Genomic DNA, 14,283 nt, shown 5'->3' with positions numbered 1-14,283 from the left:
AGATAGCTTCGTTTCTTTTTTATTTGCTGAGAAAAATATCGGTTTGTCAGTCAATAAATATTTGTCCGGTGTAAATAAATCGGTCGATTTCAGCATTCGGTTCTCCGGTTTTTTATTCTCCTCTTTTTAATTCAATGGTATAAATAACGAATGTTCCTGGACATTTTTTCGACGCAATTCAAATTCAATTGAATTGATTATATTGTAAAGTGAGAGAATTGAATCGATGTAAAGGGAAAAAAATCCCGATGATTTATTAATAATTTCGTTGATTGAACAGACAGTTGAATTGAGTGATTCGAAAAATTGATCGATCTAAATAAATTCACAGAGTGAAGTTAATTCTGCTCCATCAAGTGAACACGCTGGTAGCTGCGACTGATTACAAAAACAGATAAACGTTTTCATTGTTGTAATGATTGCCTGATGAACCCGTCAATTTCCGCCAGCAACGCAGAAGGAATTTGATGAATTTACCACCCAAAGTATAAAGAAAGAAATGTTATCTTTTAAAATTTTTTAATGAAACAATTACCATCTGATTCGACAAAAAAAATTCGGGTTATTAGGTAAAACCACATTTATTTTAACGAACAGAATATTTCTTTTGCCATATTTAGTGAATCCTACAAATTGTGCGCGCGCGTGTGTGTTTATTTTTTCTTTCAATTATTTTAGTGTGAAAAAAACAGTTATTTTTGAATTTTTTCACCTCACGTTCCGGCGAATATGAATGCACGAAATTGATTGTGAGGCAAGTTCGTGAATGATATCGTTAACGGATCGTATTGTGCGTTTTCGGGGAGAAATATAACCCGCGTTTGGTATCCGCTCGAGATTTGATATCCCGGTTTGAATGAGAGGTTGATGCGGCGTTACGGGGCTAACGGGAATAATAACAGCAACAACGACAACGACGACAACAACAACAGTGGTGGAAAAAAAGCATCAAGTACGTACATCAGGAATGAGCTGCAGGCGACAATGGTCGTGTTTAATTGCGAGTAACGCGATACGTGCGTGCCCCATATAAGCGGCTCGATCTGTCGGGGATTTTTTCGTAAATTTCATACACAGGGATAAGGGGTTATGGGGATCGCGAATTTGTGTGCGAAACAGGCGTTGTACGTTCAGCGGAACCGACAAACGTGCGCACGTGCATACGGATACGCACGCACACGCGCTTGGAAACCTATATAATATATAGCTGCAGAGATCCGGTCGAGTTGTGGCGTTGATTGCGCCACAAAGGGTGCAATTATGCTTGGCCCTGCAGCAATCACGGGCCATTCTGCGATTCCGCCGTTTGACCTGCCTGGCCCCCCCCCCCCAAAGCCACCCGCCGCCACCTCTCGCCCTTCCTTTTCGCGTCTTTTTATTTAAATACAACCTTCAATCCCATCCGTAGTCAATGCAATTTAAACCTTCGTCGGTGGGAAGTTGGGAAAAATGTGTTAATGAACGATTGTGGGGAAAAGAAATGTCGTAAAATTAATGAAAACCGTACGAATGAAAGAAAGAAAGGAATGAAAGGAGAATAGAAGGAAAGAAAAAAAAAAGATAAAATTCGGTGCAACGCACGTTTATACCGATAATACATTTTTTTCTCCACTTTCCCTGATGGCGAATGTACATGTATATATTATAGCCGAAATTTACGAGGAATTCTTAGCTTACTTTTTACCGTATATAATCCAATTATAATTCTCTTGTACCCCCAAAGTTAAACTCATCTCTTTACCAAGAATTTATTCATCCGAATTGTATATATGTTGCGAAATTTCTTTATATACTTCGCGACAGTGAAGAAACGTGTCTGAATAAAGCCTGTGAATTTTCAAGTAAACTAACAAAACAATTTTATATTCCCATATAGTAATAATTCTTCATTTTTATTACGTATTTAAATTTTTCCTTCACCTCCGGTTGGATCCCCAAAATTACGAAGGCGAATTACACGCGTCACATGATTAATTACGACTGGAATAATTTTTTATGCCTAGTTACGGTAATAAGATTGATTGCATATTTACGGAATCAGATTATTGAAAAAGTCGGCAAATTTTGGGCATTTATATCTCTGCAATCGATTATTCGATTCGATTGGGGTTTGTTTTAAACGAACGTGTGCATATCCAACTTTGGTTACATAGTTTTTTTTTGTTTTTTTTTTATCAGAATCGATGTATATGAAGCATTGCTATTGCCGATAAGGTCAACCATTTACTTCGGTGCGTCATATTTAGCGCCACCTGTGATATTTCAAAAACGGTTATACCGATTTACTTCAAATTCGGAAACGGCATTCTTGTACAATCCACCCTCTTTGTCATGATCTGATTTCTTCCATTTTCAATCCCTTAACAAAACGGCCACCGTTTGAAGTTGAAATTTTAGTTTTCGTTTGAATTTTACTACTTTACTTTACTAATAAAAGAAATGTAACGATGAATTAAAAGAAAATTTGCAAAAGAAAACAAAACCATCCTAGAATACCGCGTGACAAAGTTTAAAGTGAATCGATTTAGTGGTTTTAGAGATATAATCCTGGGTAATGCAAACCATGTCGTGCGAAATACGCTTTCCGTCGATTGATTTTAGTGAAAAGAAATATGAAAGAGAAGTTCGGTCTACATAATTTTGAAACGTAAAAGAATAAAACAAACCTCGATCGAATTTAATAATTTTTCATCGTCGATCTGTAAATTTCCAATATTCACCCACTTTTCGGCTGTATGCATGCGTAATATACTCGTATAGCTATGCAACATGTATTATACCCCCGTAATTATCCGAGGAAGCGGTCCATTAGTCCGAGCTGAACCGACTAATACAACACTCTGGGAGGTCCCTTGGAAACGAAGGGATCCCCGTACTCCGGGGGGCCTTTGGGCCCCTCGTACCCCCGTTTGGAACGAACGCCGCATCGTCTCGGGTCAGAAGTGTCAAGTCGAGCCTCTTTCCTTAATTGAGTTTTTACGTTTCTGAGTGCTTCTTAGCGGAGGTCCGCGTCATGCGTTCGCCTATCGTTACGATACATCCAAGACCCTCGTTTTCTATACAAGTTCGTTACATTTGCTTGGAAAAACGATTCATTTTCATACGATACACATCCTATTAGGGAATTCTTTAACGACGCGCCGGTTTTTTTTTTTTTTCCCGCCCACAGGCAAAAAAAGAAACGAAAACGTTTCAAGATGTACGAGTCAACGTCATTTTAAATATAATTTGTTTCGATTCGCCAACTTGTTTTCACTTTTTCAACGATTTTTCATTCAAGACGAGAAATCTCGTACGTAATTGGATGTAAACAATTTTTCCCACAAATATCAATGTTCAAATTAATCAATTTTTCGGTCAATTTTTTCACGCCTGCCAAATTTAAACGTTCATGTATTTGGCCATTTTTTCTCAACGTAATTTTACTAAAACTCGGTGATTCCGATAATCCTTTGAGCATTATTTGTTATTAAAAAAAAACACATCAATATTCACTTTGAATCAATTTAATTATCTGCTCAAAAATAATAAACTAAATTCATTAATTTTCAGATGGAATAGTTTATTGTTTTAGACCATCATAATAATATCTTTTGACACTATCCAAATTGTAAAATGATTTATTTGTAACATAAAACAAGAAAAAAAAAAATCAATCGTTCGCTCAATTTTTATACAAAGCTAAATTATTAACGGATAAATCGCTAATTTTTAATTGAAATTCTGCTCGTATTTTTTCCGCCTGTCAGTCATGAACTGTAGGAAATTAATCGGTAATGTTAATCACAGGGGAAAATACTCCACGGGAATGTAAACTCCCACGATTTTTTTTAAATTTGTACTCGTTGAAAAATTGTTGGCCGGTTTTATTAAATTTTGTTTAACATATTGCATGTGATCGTTTTAAATATACAATTTCATTCAGTTATGACGATTGCTGGCACAAAATCGTAAAATTATTGTTTATCAGGCCGCGTCTCGAGATGATAACAAGATCATGCGATTCGGTGTAATTCGTCAACTTGTGGGATATTGTTTGCATGATGCAGCGGGTTAATACCGTAATAATACGAAGAGGCGATACCCGAGTTAAACCGTTCATTTCATGGAGCATAAAATTAGTTCTTCTTCATCTCCTTCTCCTTCTTCTTCTTCGTTTTCTTCTTAGTCTTCTTCTTAGTCTTCGTCTTGTTCTATTTCGCGGTTACGGAGTTTAGTAAAACAGGATGTCGCCGTGACGATATAATTTAAGCGTTGGTTTATTGTATAAAAGGCCTCGCTGCCAGTGGAGCCCCTAGGGATATATTCCAGATGTCCCTGGTCTCAGAAGAATTTTAAGTCAACTTACCAGGCCCCGTTGCCTGGATGCGGGAAGGCGTTTTAAAACCTCCTAATCTCTCTCTCTTTCTCTCTCTCGCACTCTTTTTGCCTCCACCACTCGGTATTAACGTGCTTTTGTGGTTACGTATTATAAAGAGAATGGAAACTTGCCTTCCGGAAGCTTCATAACCGCGACAACTTCGTACGGGCGAGCTTTCTTTGAAGTTGACAAATTCATTCTCGGTTCATCATCGCCACGTTTATGCGTAGCTTTTGCGAATTCAACAAGCGTGACGATCACTAGTAAAATTGCTAATTTATTGCAATTAAGACGTTGAACTTTACGACCAGTTTTTTTTTTTTTCGAGTCATTTTTTCTTCTTCCATTCCGCCGTATGTGATGGAAAGTTGAAAAATTTACAAGTTGCATACTTTTACCTGACTTACAAAAATTCGCGTTGTCTTATACACACAAATTTTGGAAAATCACTCGGCATGAAAGTTAAATTGATTTTTTTTAAACGTGAAATAAAAATAACACCGTTCAAAAGAAATAGTCAAAATTACAAACGCATCGATTCGACGAAATTTTCTTTGATTTAAGTAAACAGTGGCTAAAGCAAGTACCGCTTATGTCAATCAAAACAATAAAATAACTTTTCACTGTCAAATTTTCATCAGTGATGTTTTAATTTTTTTTTTTTTTTTTTTTTTTTTTTTTTTTTTTTTTTTTTTTTATCCCGGGAAGCTGCAATTTCGGTAAAACTTTGTTCGAAGCTGCAAGTAAACGATGCAACTGTGAAGATATATTGAAATTATTCCGTCTCGTCTGAGGCTTCCGTTATTGAAGTAATTAATCAAAATCAAGTACAATATGAGACATCACGTGCAGTAAATTAGAAAAAAAATATGACAAATTTTCTACCACATTCAAACGGTTATCCGATTCTATTTTTTTCCACCATTTCCGTTCGGATAATACGTACACGCAATAAAGAGCGAAAAGCGCGGCTTACTACACGACTGTTGACGTTATTCCTTTTTGACAAACGTACGTTATTGCAACGTTCCAGGCGGGGGTAAATTTTATTTGCTTTTTCTACATCTTCGCCTGTGTATTAAGTTTAACCGCCATCCGGCGGGTGGGTGTTATTGTTTGAAAGCTTCGGTGTCAGGCTGGTGGGCTCTCTCGCAGTTTCAAGTTGGGAGCCAATTGTCAAAATATAGAGGAATTCATAATACACTCTATGCCTCATCCCTAAAAACCACACCCCTCGAATCTGTGGACAAATATTAGCACGTGTTTCCACCCTGAACCCTTGGTACACATATACCTATATGTGTATACCTACTCATCCGTGCCCGAAAAAGGACCGGATTTCTACGGGATATCTCGCTGCATTTCCTGCAGGGATAACCTGAGAAAATATACCGATTATTCCCCGAGGACTCGGAAAACGACAGTTGACAGCCCTTCGTTTTTGCCGACGACCCTCAGAGTATGGTAAACCTTTGTCGGATTTACCGGGAACTTCGGACGGAGTCGTTATGAAATTACGAGAAATATCTCTCTCGTCATGTCCTGTGGGAAATGAAACACACCCTGCAATGTGGCGGACAAGATTTTCTTCCTTCAAGATGCGCTCAGGAATCGAGACACAAAATATTACTCATTTGAACAGAAAATTTTTGATAATGCAAACATTATAATTTTTTATTTAATATCCTTCTCGTCGCTTTGTAAATCTATCGGTAATTTGGGCATAATGTAACTTGATGTGGAAACAAGAATATATTGAAAATTTAATCATTTTCTCGGTGAATTTTTATCAACAATCGAAACTGTACGAAAACGTACATTCGAATCAAACCTGCAGGCTGGATTTATGCGGAAATGTTCAAGCTCATATCGGAGCGGGATTCCGAATCAATTTCGAAATAGAATATCTCACTCTTTGACGCGTTTGAAGAGTTTTGTTTTTCAGGATTTTTAAAAAATGAATTCTCCACGAATGGTACAGTTATTGAAATTATTTTCCTGGTAATATCGTTTTTGTCAAGTTATCAAATTTCAACCAGCTTTGATCGTATACGCGAATTTATCGCAAAAGACGATTCTTCTACGTGAGAAAATTTGAACACATGTACAAGTAGTAGAAAATTATAATAAATAAAAAATATAATAATTGTAATATCAGGTGAAAATATTCATTTGTCTTTCACTAATTATATCAAATAGGTACTTAGCAAGTAAGACAATGACTACTAAAAATCTATTGCGACGAAAAATAATCGAGTTTGATAAATAATCGATTATACCCGATTAATCGGGGAAAAAATAACGGATCATTTTTGGTAATTCTTAGTATACGAATACAACAAGCTGATGGTGCGTTTCGATTCTTTTCCTTATTCGCTGAAATTTGTTTCCTGGTTTCCCAAGGGACTGTGACGTCACGCGGAGAACGCTCTCGGTAATGAGTCGAGCGTTTCGAGTTAGCTTGGGGGAGGGGGCGGGGGAATCGGGGGTGGCATAGGAAACGTGCGGAAGGAGATGAGGCCGCGGGCGGAAGGAAAGGAAGAGAGCGAAAGAGAAATATAGTGGAACGAGGATATTGCCTGTTGGGTGATTTATCTAGTAATACTGGCCGACAGCCGCGAGCCGCCGAGCCAGGCAGGCCAACCACCACCAGGCAGCGAGCCAGGCAGGCCACCTTAATTCTCACAATTTTTACACCCCTTTTAGCCCGTTCTTAGGGGGCGAGTCGACGCCCAACGACGCCCAACGACGCCAAAGCCGGGCTGCAACGACGCGGCGACGGTGGAAATTAAAAACTCACTTTATTATATACGCGTCTCATTCCGCAAACCGAGAACCGCGCCGCCATCACGCAGGAATTAATATGAGTCCGGCCCTGCAGAAGCCGCGGCTTGATGGAACGAATATTATTAAACTTGTCCCACCGTCGCGGTGTGTAAAATATACATATCCTGCGGGGTGAACATTTTATACGTCACACAGCGATTTTTCCGCGTTTTCAACCCTTCGGTCACTTGTTGATGTTCCTGTGCCATTTAGAAATACTTGGAAGCGGTAGGAAAAAGGTGAAAGGAGTGTGAGGAATTTTAAAACGTGCTTGAAACAGGCGAAAAATTTTCAAAATCATCCGGAAACGCGTCTTTCGATACTTCGGTGGTGTGTAAAATTGCACAATTTTGGTATGAAGCCTCGTGCTATTTGAATAAAAAGTTTACAAAACCACATGAACGTTATACGAGTGAAAATTGAAATGAAGAACTTTATGTGAATAAGCATTCTTGCAAATGACAATATGAATTGGAAAATATCGAATCTTGGAGAATATTATGCTAGAAAATTATTTCCGTCTCATTGTCAGTGAAAATGATTAGCTACGTGATTCTTGTACGTAAATAATTATTGCAGTTGGTTTATCGTAGCGAACAGTGTTGGAAAGTTTTTGAAATTCTACCCAAGAAATCGACATCGCATTTTGAACTTGATGTCGAGATTTTTTTTTTTTGGCTCTCTGTTGTCGAAGTAGGCGTTTTTTTTTTTTTTAATAAGAAAGATTTACACACCGCAACGTTGCAATTGAAAGGTATGAAATGTGGTTAAAATTTTTCTTCTCCATCTCTTTCAGATTACTTTTTGATGGGGCTAAACACTGATCTCTCCAGGAGAAGCGAGAACTACTGAGTCTACACTGGCCGGTGAGTACCTGTAAATTGTAATACCTGCATAAAAAACGTAGCCTCACTTCCGCATTACCATTACGCTGAAAATCGTAAAAGAAATGAAAAAGCGAGGTAAAAGAATTAAGAGACGCTAAAAAAAAAAAAGAAATGGAAGAAACTCGTTACCATTACAGTGAAATAAAAGTAGGTAGAGAAATTTGTCCATTCAATTGTGTATTATTTAATACGCGTTTAACCGTCACCGACGGTCTAAGAGGTCTATTCCTTTTCGGAGGTTGACGCATAATAGATCTCCTATACGCATACATATATGTATGTTATACGTATATATATAATATACGTACGCCCGTTGCTTGACGACACATCATCCTCATCCCCCCCCCCCCCCCCCCCTCAGTTCGTCTTATTAATGTCAATAAGGCAATTATTGTCGCCTGAATGGGATGGGAAGGCATTTCACTCATATCCCACTCTATCCAACTTACTTGCTCTCGGATATAGCGAAGGATTCGAACAATTCCTGGCTCGCTTCGTCAAATTTCATCCGAAACTCGGTGAGCAAGCCGAATAACCGACGAATCGCTTAAAATCATACGAAAATCTGCAAGATAAAAATAATCCACAAAATTTTACGTGATTTCAAGTGAATCGAGAAATTACGTTGAATTTATGTTTTATTGTTAGACAATTTCTATGTCAGTTTTCGCTATTCGGTTATTGGAAAAACGTTAGTCAAGAATTTCATGTTTTCTTTTGATGTAATTTACGGCGGTTCTTTTCTGTATAAGAAAAATATTTCATTCGAAATTATTTATTCGGATTATAAGGAAGCTCGAGATTCGGATTAGGAAAACTTATTCTTGATGAATAATTGTTTGACAAAATTTCCAGCCAGTGAACATTCGGCGAAACTACGTTCAATTGTCAATTGCATTCATCCGTACAGACGAGAACGATTATCTTTTGAAAATACTATTAAATAGTAACACACTGAGTGAGATTTTTAGTTCCGGTCACCGTTCAGTCCTTAACTATTTTCATTTTTTACCGCAATCGAAAAATATAGTTCTAGGTACAAAATAAAAATCAGTTTTCTAGCTGTTACCAGAAAGTCTAGTACCCGTTACTATTCTCTCTCATTATCATCACTGTTGCTATCTTTTCTTGTGACCGTTGTAAAAATTTAATGCTTGCGCAACAATAAATCGACGTTAAAGCCTTATTTAACTGAAAAAGTAGAGTAAACCCCAGAAACTGATTTTGCGTTGCAATTACCAAAAAAGGATCAACGATAGCGCAAAATGATTCGGCGTACCTCGTTTTTCGTAATTCCAACAATATTCGAGCAGTTTCTTTAACGATACCCGTTTCATCGAATGTTTCTAGTTACCATAACAAATGAAATTTTTCTCAGTGTAGGCAGGTATGAATAACAGATTGATTGGGAATTTTTGGGAAAACTGTTTCTTGTTGGAAAGCGTATTAAATCGAGGGTTGTTCGTTTCGCGAGCGATTCGAAGCCGTCGCTATTTGAGACCGAACGGGGTCGGTCTCAATAATAATGTGGACCGAGGGAGGGTCCCGGGTCTCCACTAAGCAATATCCCTTCCCCCTTACCGCTCACATACCTACCTGTTCATATTATTGGTGTGTATAGAGGCACCCCCGAGCAATTTATTTATTACCAGTCTCAGCGCATTATTATTGCATTTTAGAAAATGATTGCCTTTTCCCCCGGATGCGGGTGCCTCGCACGCTAAGCGACGAGATCCTCCATTATTTTTCACCCTGAAATTATATCCGCGCCGATAGAAATTTCTTGTAGTTCCGTGGTTATAACGTATATAGGTGTCTTCATTTTTTAATCATAACTGAAAAACATACAAGTTTTCGGGTACTACGACCAAATGACTCAGAAATAATAACCTGTACGAAGATAACTCGAACAAAAATACCCCGTACAAAAATAATCCACACAAAATAACCTATACAAAAATAACCAACACAAAATAACCTAAAAAAAACATGACTTACGCAAAATAAACTTGAAAAAAATTATCCAAACCCGTACAAAAATAAATTACAAAACATAACCCATGACGAAAGTAACGCATGTGAAATTTAATTCAATTTAATATAATTAAAATTTTTGTCAATTTTTTTTTGTCGTGGGTTGTTTTTGTCTTTAGTTATTTTTGACAGTTTATGAAAGCATGTGTTTACACGTGTTATGAAAGCCGGTGACGCGAGTTTTGCGTACCGATTGAAAATTCTTGAAAATTCTTTTTTGTCACAATGACTTGAATGGAGAATTTAGTATCGATAATTGTAATGAAACTAAGTAGTTACTTGTATCGCATTTTCTTGTGGCGTAATTCCAACGTTGTAACCAAACCGTTGTTGCAACGATACGCATTTCGGTGTTTGATCTTCTGCTGGCTGTGAAAAGTGAAAACTGTCTTATCGCCAGTCCGGAGAAGGAGAAGACGCAGGGAGTGAAGAACGCGTTGATAGCGGAGCGACGAGAAACTGACGGATCGGGGCAATGGCGCGGTGTCGAGTGACAAGGGTGCAATTAGCCAGCCTGGCTCGGACTGCTTTGCCTCCCTGACGTGTAAATTATACGGCACGATTTTATCCAATCATCAGGATTAACGCGTCCCGGCGGCTTGGGTTAGGTTGGGTTGTATTTTCGGTTCTGCGTAATAATTACAAGGTCGAAATTCTGCGTGGTAAAAAGTTAGTTACAGGCTAATGCTGCAGGGATTTATCACCGCGTTATACGAGCATTCAACCTTGCAAAAGCCGTTTCGGCGACCTTTTACAATCCAGAAATTCGTATACGCGGTGTTTTTCGAATTTTTTAGCGAGTGACAAGCGTAATCGCATTTTCAAATTCTGGACTTGTTGAATTCAAAATTGCCGGTCTCGTAATTTCGCGTCACGAATTGGGAATTATCCAGAATTTTATAACTCGTTTCGCCAAAGAATTTCTTGTTTTGCAAAGCTGATTTACTCGATAATCGTAAATACGGAACGACGCGACGAATCGTTCTGTGGTGTTTAAGAATTTGAAAAAAGTCAACACTAATTGCCAGACGATTTTCAGGCGGCGAAGCAAAACTGAAAAACTTCTCAAAGCTATCAAACTTGGAATTGAATTACAAGAATTTCAATTTCTCTCACAATCAGAGTTGGCTTAAACTTTTCTTTTTACTAAAATCTTAGAATAATATTTGGATTTTGGATTTTAAAACAGAAAACTCCGCACACACAGTTCCGGTGGTCAGTGGAGACTTTTCATCCAGTAAACGTAGCAATAAATTATTTCTTCTGCAGTTAAAAAGAGAGGAATATCTCGATTCAATTGAGAGAATTGTTTTCTCGAAAATGCTTTCTTCCATCCAATCTGAATGAAAAATACCCCGTTATTTGGAAGTCTTTTGCAAAAATAAAAAAGGGATCGGAATACGAACTTATCAGAATATTTGCTTTTCGATGGCAAAAATTTTTCGCGTTGAAATAAATTTTAATCGAATCGTTCATTTTGTGGGACAATGTTGGAATAAGTTTTTTCTCTTTTTTTTTCTGACAAACTGCTAACCCACAAGCTTCTTTCGTACGTATATTCATGCGATTCGAAATTTTTTAAATTTCTCAACACAATTTGGATCCTTTGCTTTTTGATTTCGGACTCACGATCAGCAGCCCATGTATCGTTAAATTATACCTGCCTATATGTATAAGTATATAACGTACGTATGTGTGTAATCAGGTTCACCTAAGGAAGGATGAAACGGGGGGAAAAACGGAAAACGGCGAGAGCGTGAAGAGGATGAAAAGGGGCGGAGGGCGGGAGGTTTGAGTAAAAAATTCAGCGAGTGAATAAATCAAGGGATGTCGCAGCAGCCTAGGCTCTGCTTTTAGTTTAAGTATCCGGGGTGGCCAGTCCCTCGCCGTTCGCCTATATTTTATCCCGTATAATGTCCTCGAAAAGAAATAGGTAACTAGGTGCCCGCCAATCTTATGTACATCAATGTATACAATATACACATACACGTGTGGTAAGTGCGGATCATGTATTGCGTGTGTAGGCGTTACATAGATTTCGGAATATCAGTGAAAATTATTAGCTATCGATATATTGTCGATGAGAAGGCAAAGGGCGCTGCGGGAAATATCGCGGAGTTATTTCTATTTTATTTTTCCGTTTCTATTGTATCTATATGTATAGGAAATGATTCCGGAAGAAATTTCTCCGATATTCTTCAAGTCTTATCTCCGACCGATTTATTCGATTTTCGTTACTTCTGTATTTGCTGATTTTAGAATACGAGAAAGAAGCACTTTTTTCAAACTGTATCCTTGCGAGAATCTGCCAATTTGAGCTCCTTATTCAAATCTAATAATCGCGTTGGGTAGAAAATTTAGACGACGGATGTAAAGGGGTGAGTTTCAGTAAGTTTGAAAATTTCCGTTAAACAATCTTGCACAGAAATTGATGCTACAATTGTTTTCTCATATCTATGTTATAAAAAACGAAGTAACGGAGGCACAGAAATTTTACGAAGTATGATTAAATTTTCTTTATTCGAACAATCACTGTATATAGTAACTATTTCATCAGTTCACTCCGTCAAAGAAAATTCTTAGCAATAATTGAATTTATGATGAAGAATGATTATCGAATCCGACAAAATTAATAAAGTATCAAGCGGCGAAATAACGTTGTTTTGGTTCCGCTGAATTAGCAGCAACCCTCTTCACCTGCAGGTCACGAGGGCGCGACAAGACGTTGCGGTAGATTATTTTCGCGCCGAGGTGTTTTTGATACCAAGTCGATTCCGCCCCCGCTCCGATATCGTTTTCGTAATGTATACAGCGCGAGGGTTTAGTTGGAGAGTGGCCAAGGTAGAAAGCGCCTAGTTCTTTGGAGGACGACGGGTAAAAGGGTAGGATCTGACGATTTCAAGCCTCGAGGGGAAACGAGATTTAAAAGAGAAGGAACGAGGGTTACGTCCGAGTGAAGGTGAAAAAAACGAACATGTCTCTCTCTCCCTTTCTCTCTCTCCATCTCTCTATCTCTCGCGCTTCCTTCTTTCCCTTGTTCCTTCGTCAAGACTATCGTCGATACCTGATAAACGCCATCATCAGAGTTTCGAGCACGTTGTTATTTTACTCCGTATTCTATTCACTACCATTCCAGCAGCAGCTCTCGCAAATTATTACCAAAGTTTCGATTGCCCTGTTCGGTTGCCTCAAACCTCCGTGAATCTTACTCCCACCTCAGTCCGCAATTGTATCGCAACTTATAATTAGCGATCGCAATTAACAAAAGTCTCAACTGGCTCATATATCTATTTATGCCTGTTCAACGGGGCGAATTAAAACTTAAGACGATCGTGTTCGACGATCGGAAACACAAAAGTACGAACTAATTAACCGCGAGTATATGTAATTCTTGGGTGATTTTTCACTCTGAAATGTGGAAGAAAATTTCAGAGAAATTTCTACCACGGATTTATCTGCACAATTAATGCTAAAGGGAATTCTGGAGGGTGGAAAAAATTGCAGGAATAACTGCCGCGGAGTGAAAAATAAGGGTAAAAAGGTGAAGATAGAAATGAAAAATATATCGTGCGTGATTTGAAAAATCGTTTGCAGTTGTTCAAAGGTGACAAGTTGGCGTGTGTAATGTCAAGGGCTGTCATTCGTCGCTGCTCTAATTGGCTGTGATATATATTTCGTTGGTTTAAATCACCGGTTATTAATATGCAACTCGAAGCTTATAATAATTACTCGAGTGCAGGATGGAAAAGTGGCTTCAGCGTTATTACTCTCTTCGCCATTGCGTGAGTTAATTTTCCCATATCGTGTTACGTACCCCGCGTTGTTAATAACTTCACGTCTGCATGCGTGAATCCATGTATACGTTTAATATATACATATGCAGACTACGGTATCCCAGCTATATAATAGTGGTATCCAATTTCCTGTAAACTCCTGACTCTGCAACCAAACCATCCACATTTTTTACACCAGTTAACATTTTACAACCTTCTTCGACGCCTCGTCAAAACTGTCATACGTTGTGGAAATTGATTTTCACAGGTTAAAAAACAACAACAACAACAGGGTTTATATTTTATTCAATCTCAACGCGACGGGAGAGTTAAAAATATTTATGTAATTGTTATATTTTACGGACCACGTTTCGTTCCTCTTACCGCCAAATTAATTAATTGT

The 14,283-nt window shown here is 38.1% G+C and overlaps 1 protein-coding gene across 5 annotated transcripts in view; it reads left to right on the top strand.

Moving 5' to 3' along the window:
* The window catches only part of LOC124184622 (LIM domain only protein 3-like), a 115,337-nt gene that overhangs the window by 66,386 nt on the left and 34,668 nt on the right, over nt 1-14,283 (top strand). For 2 of the 5 annotated variants that reach the window (XM_046574554.1, XM_046574552.1), the window contains one exon: nt 7,983-8,052. The exons of the other annotated variants lie outside the window; for them this stretch is intronic. The gene's annotated coding sequence lies outside the window, so the exon portion shown is untranslated. The remainder of the gene's footprint in view (nt 1-7,982; nt 8,053-14,283) is intronic. 5 annotated transcript variants of the gene reach the window in all.

The sequence above is a fragment of the Neodiprion fabricii genome, chromosome 6 (genome assembly GCF_021155785.1).
Source record: "Neodiprion fabricii isolate iyNeoFabr1 chromosome 6, iyNeoFabr1.1, whole genome shotgun sequence".
Taxonomy (NCBI): domain Eukaryota; kingdom Metazoa; phylum Arthropoda; class Insecta; order Hymenoptera; family Diprionidae; genus Neodiprion; species Neodiprion fabricii.
Note: the sequence above shows the minus strand (reverse complement) of the source record. Positions and strands in the feature narration are given on the sequence as shown.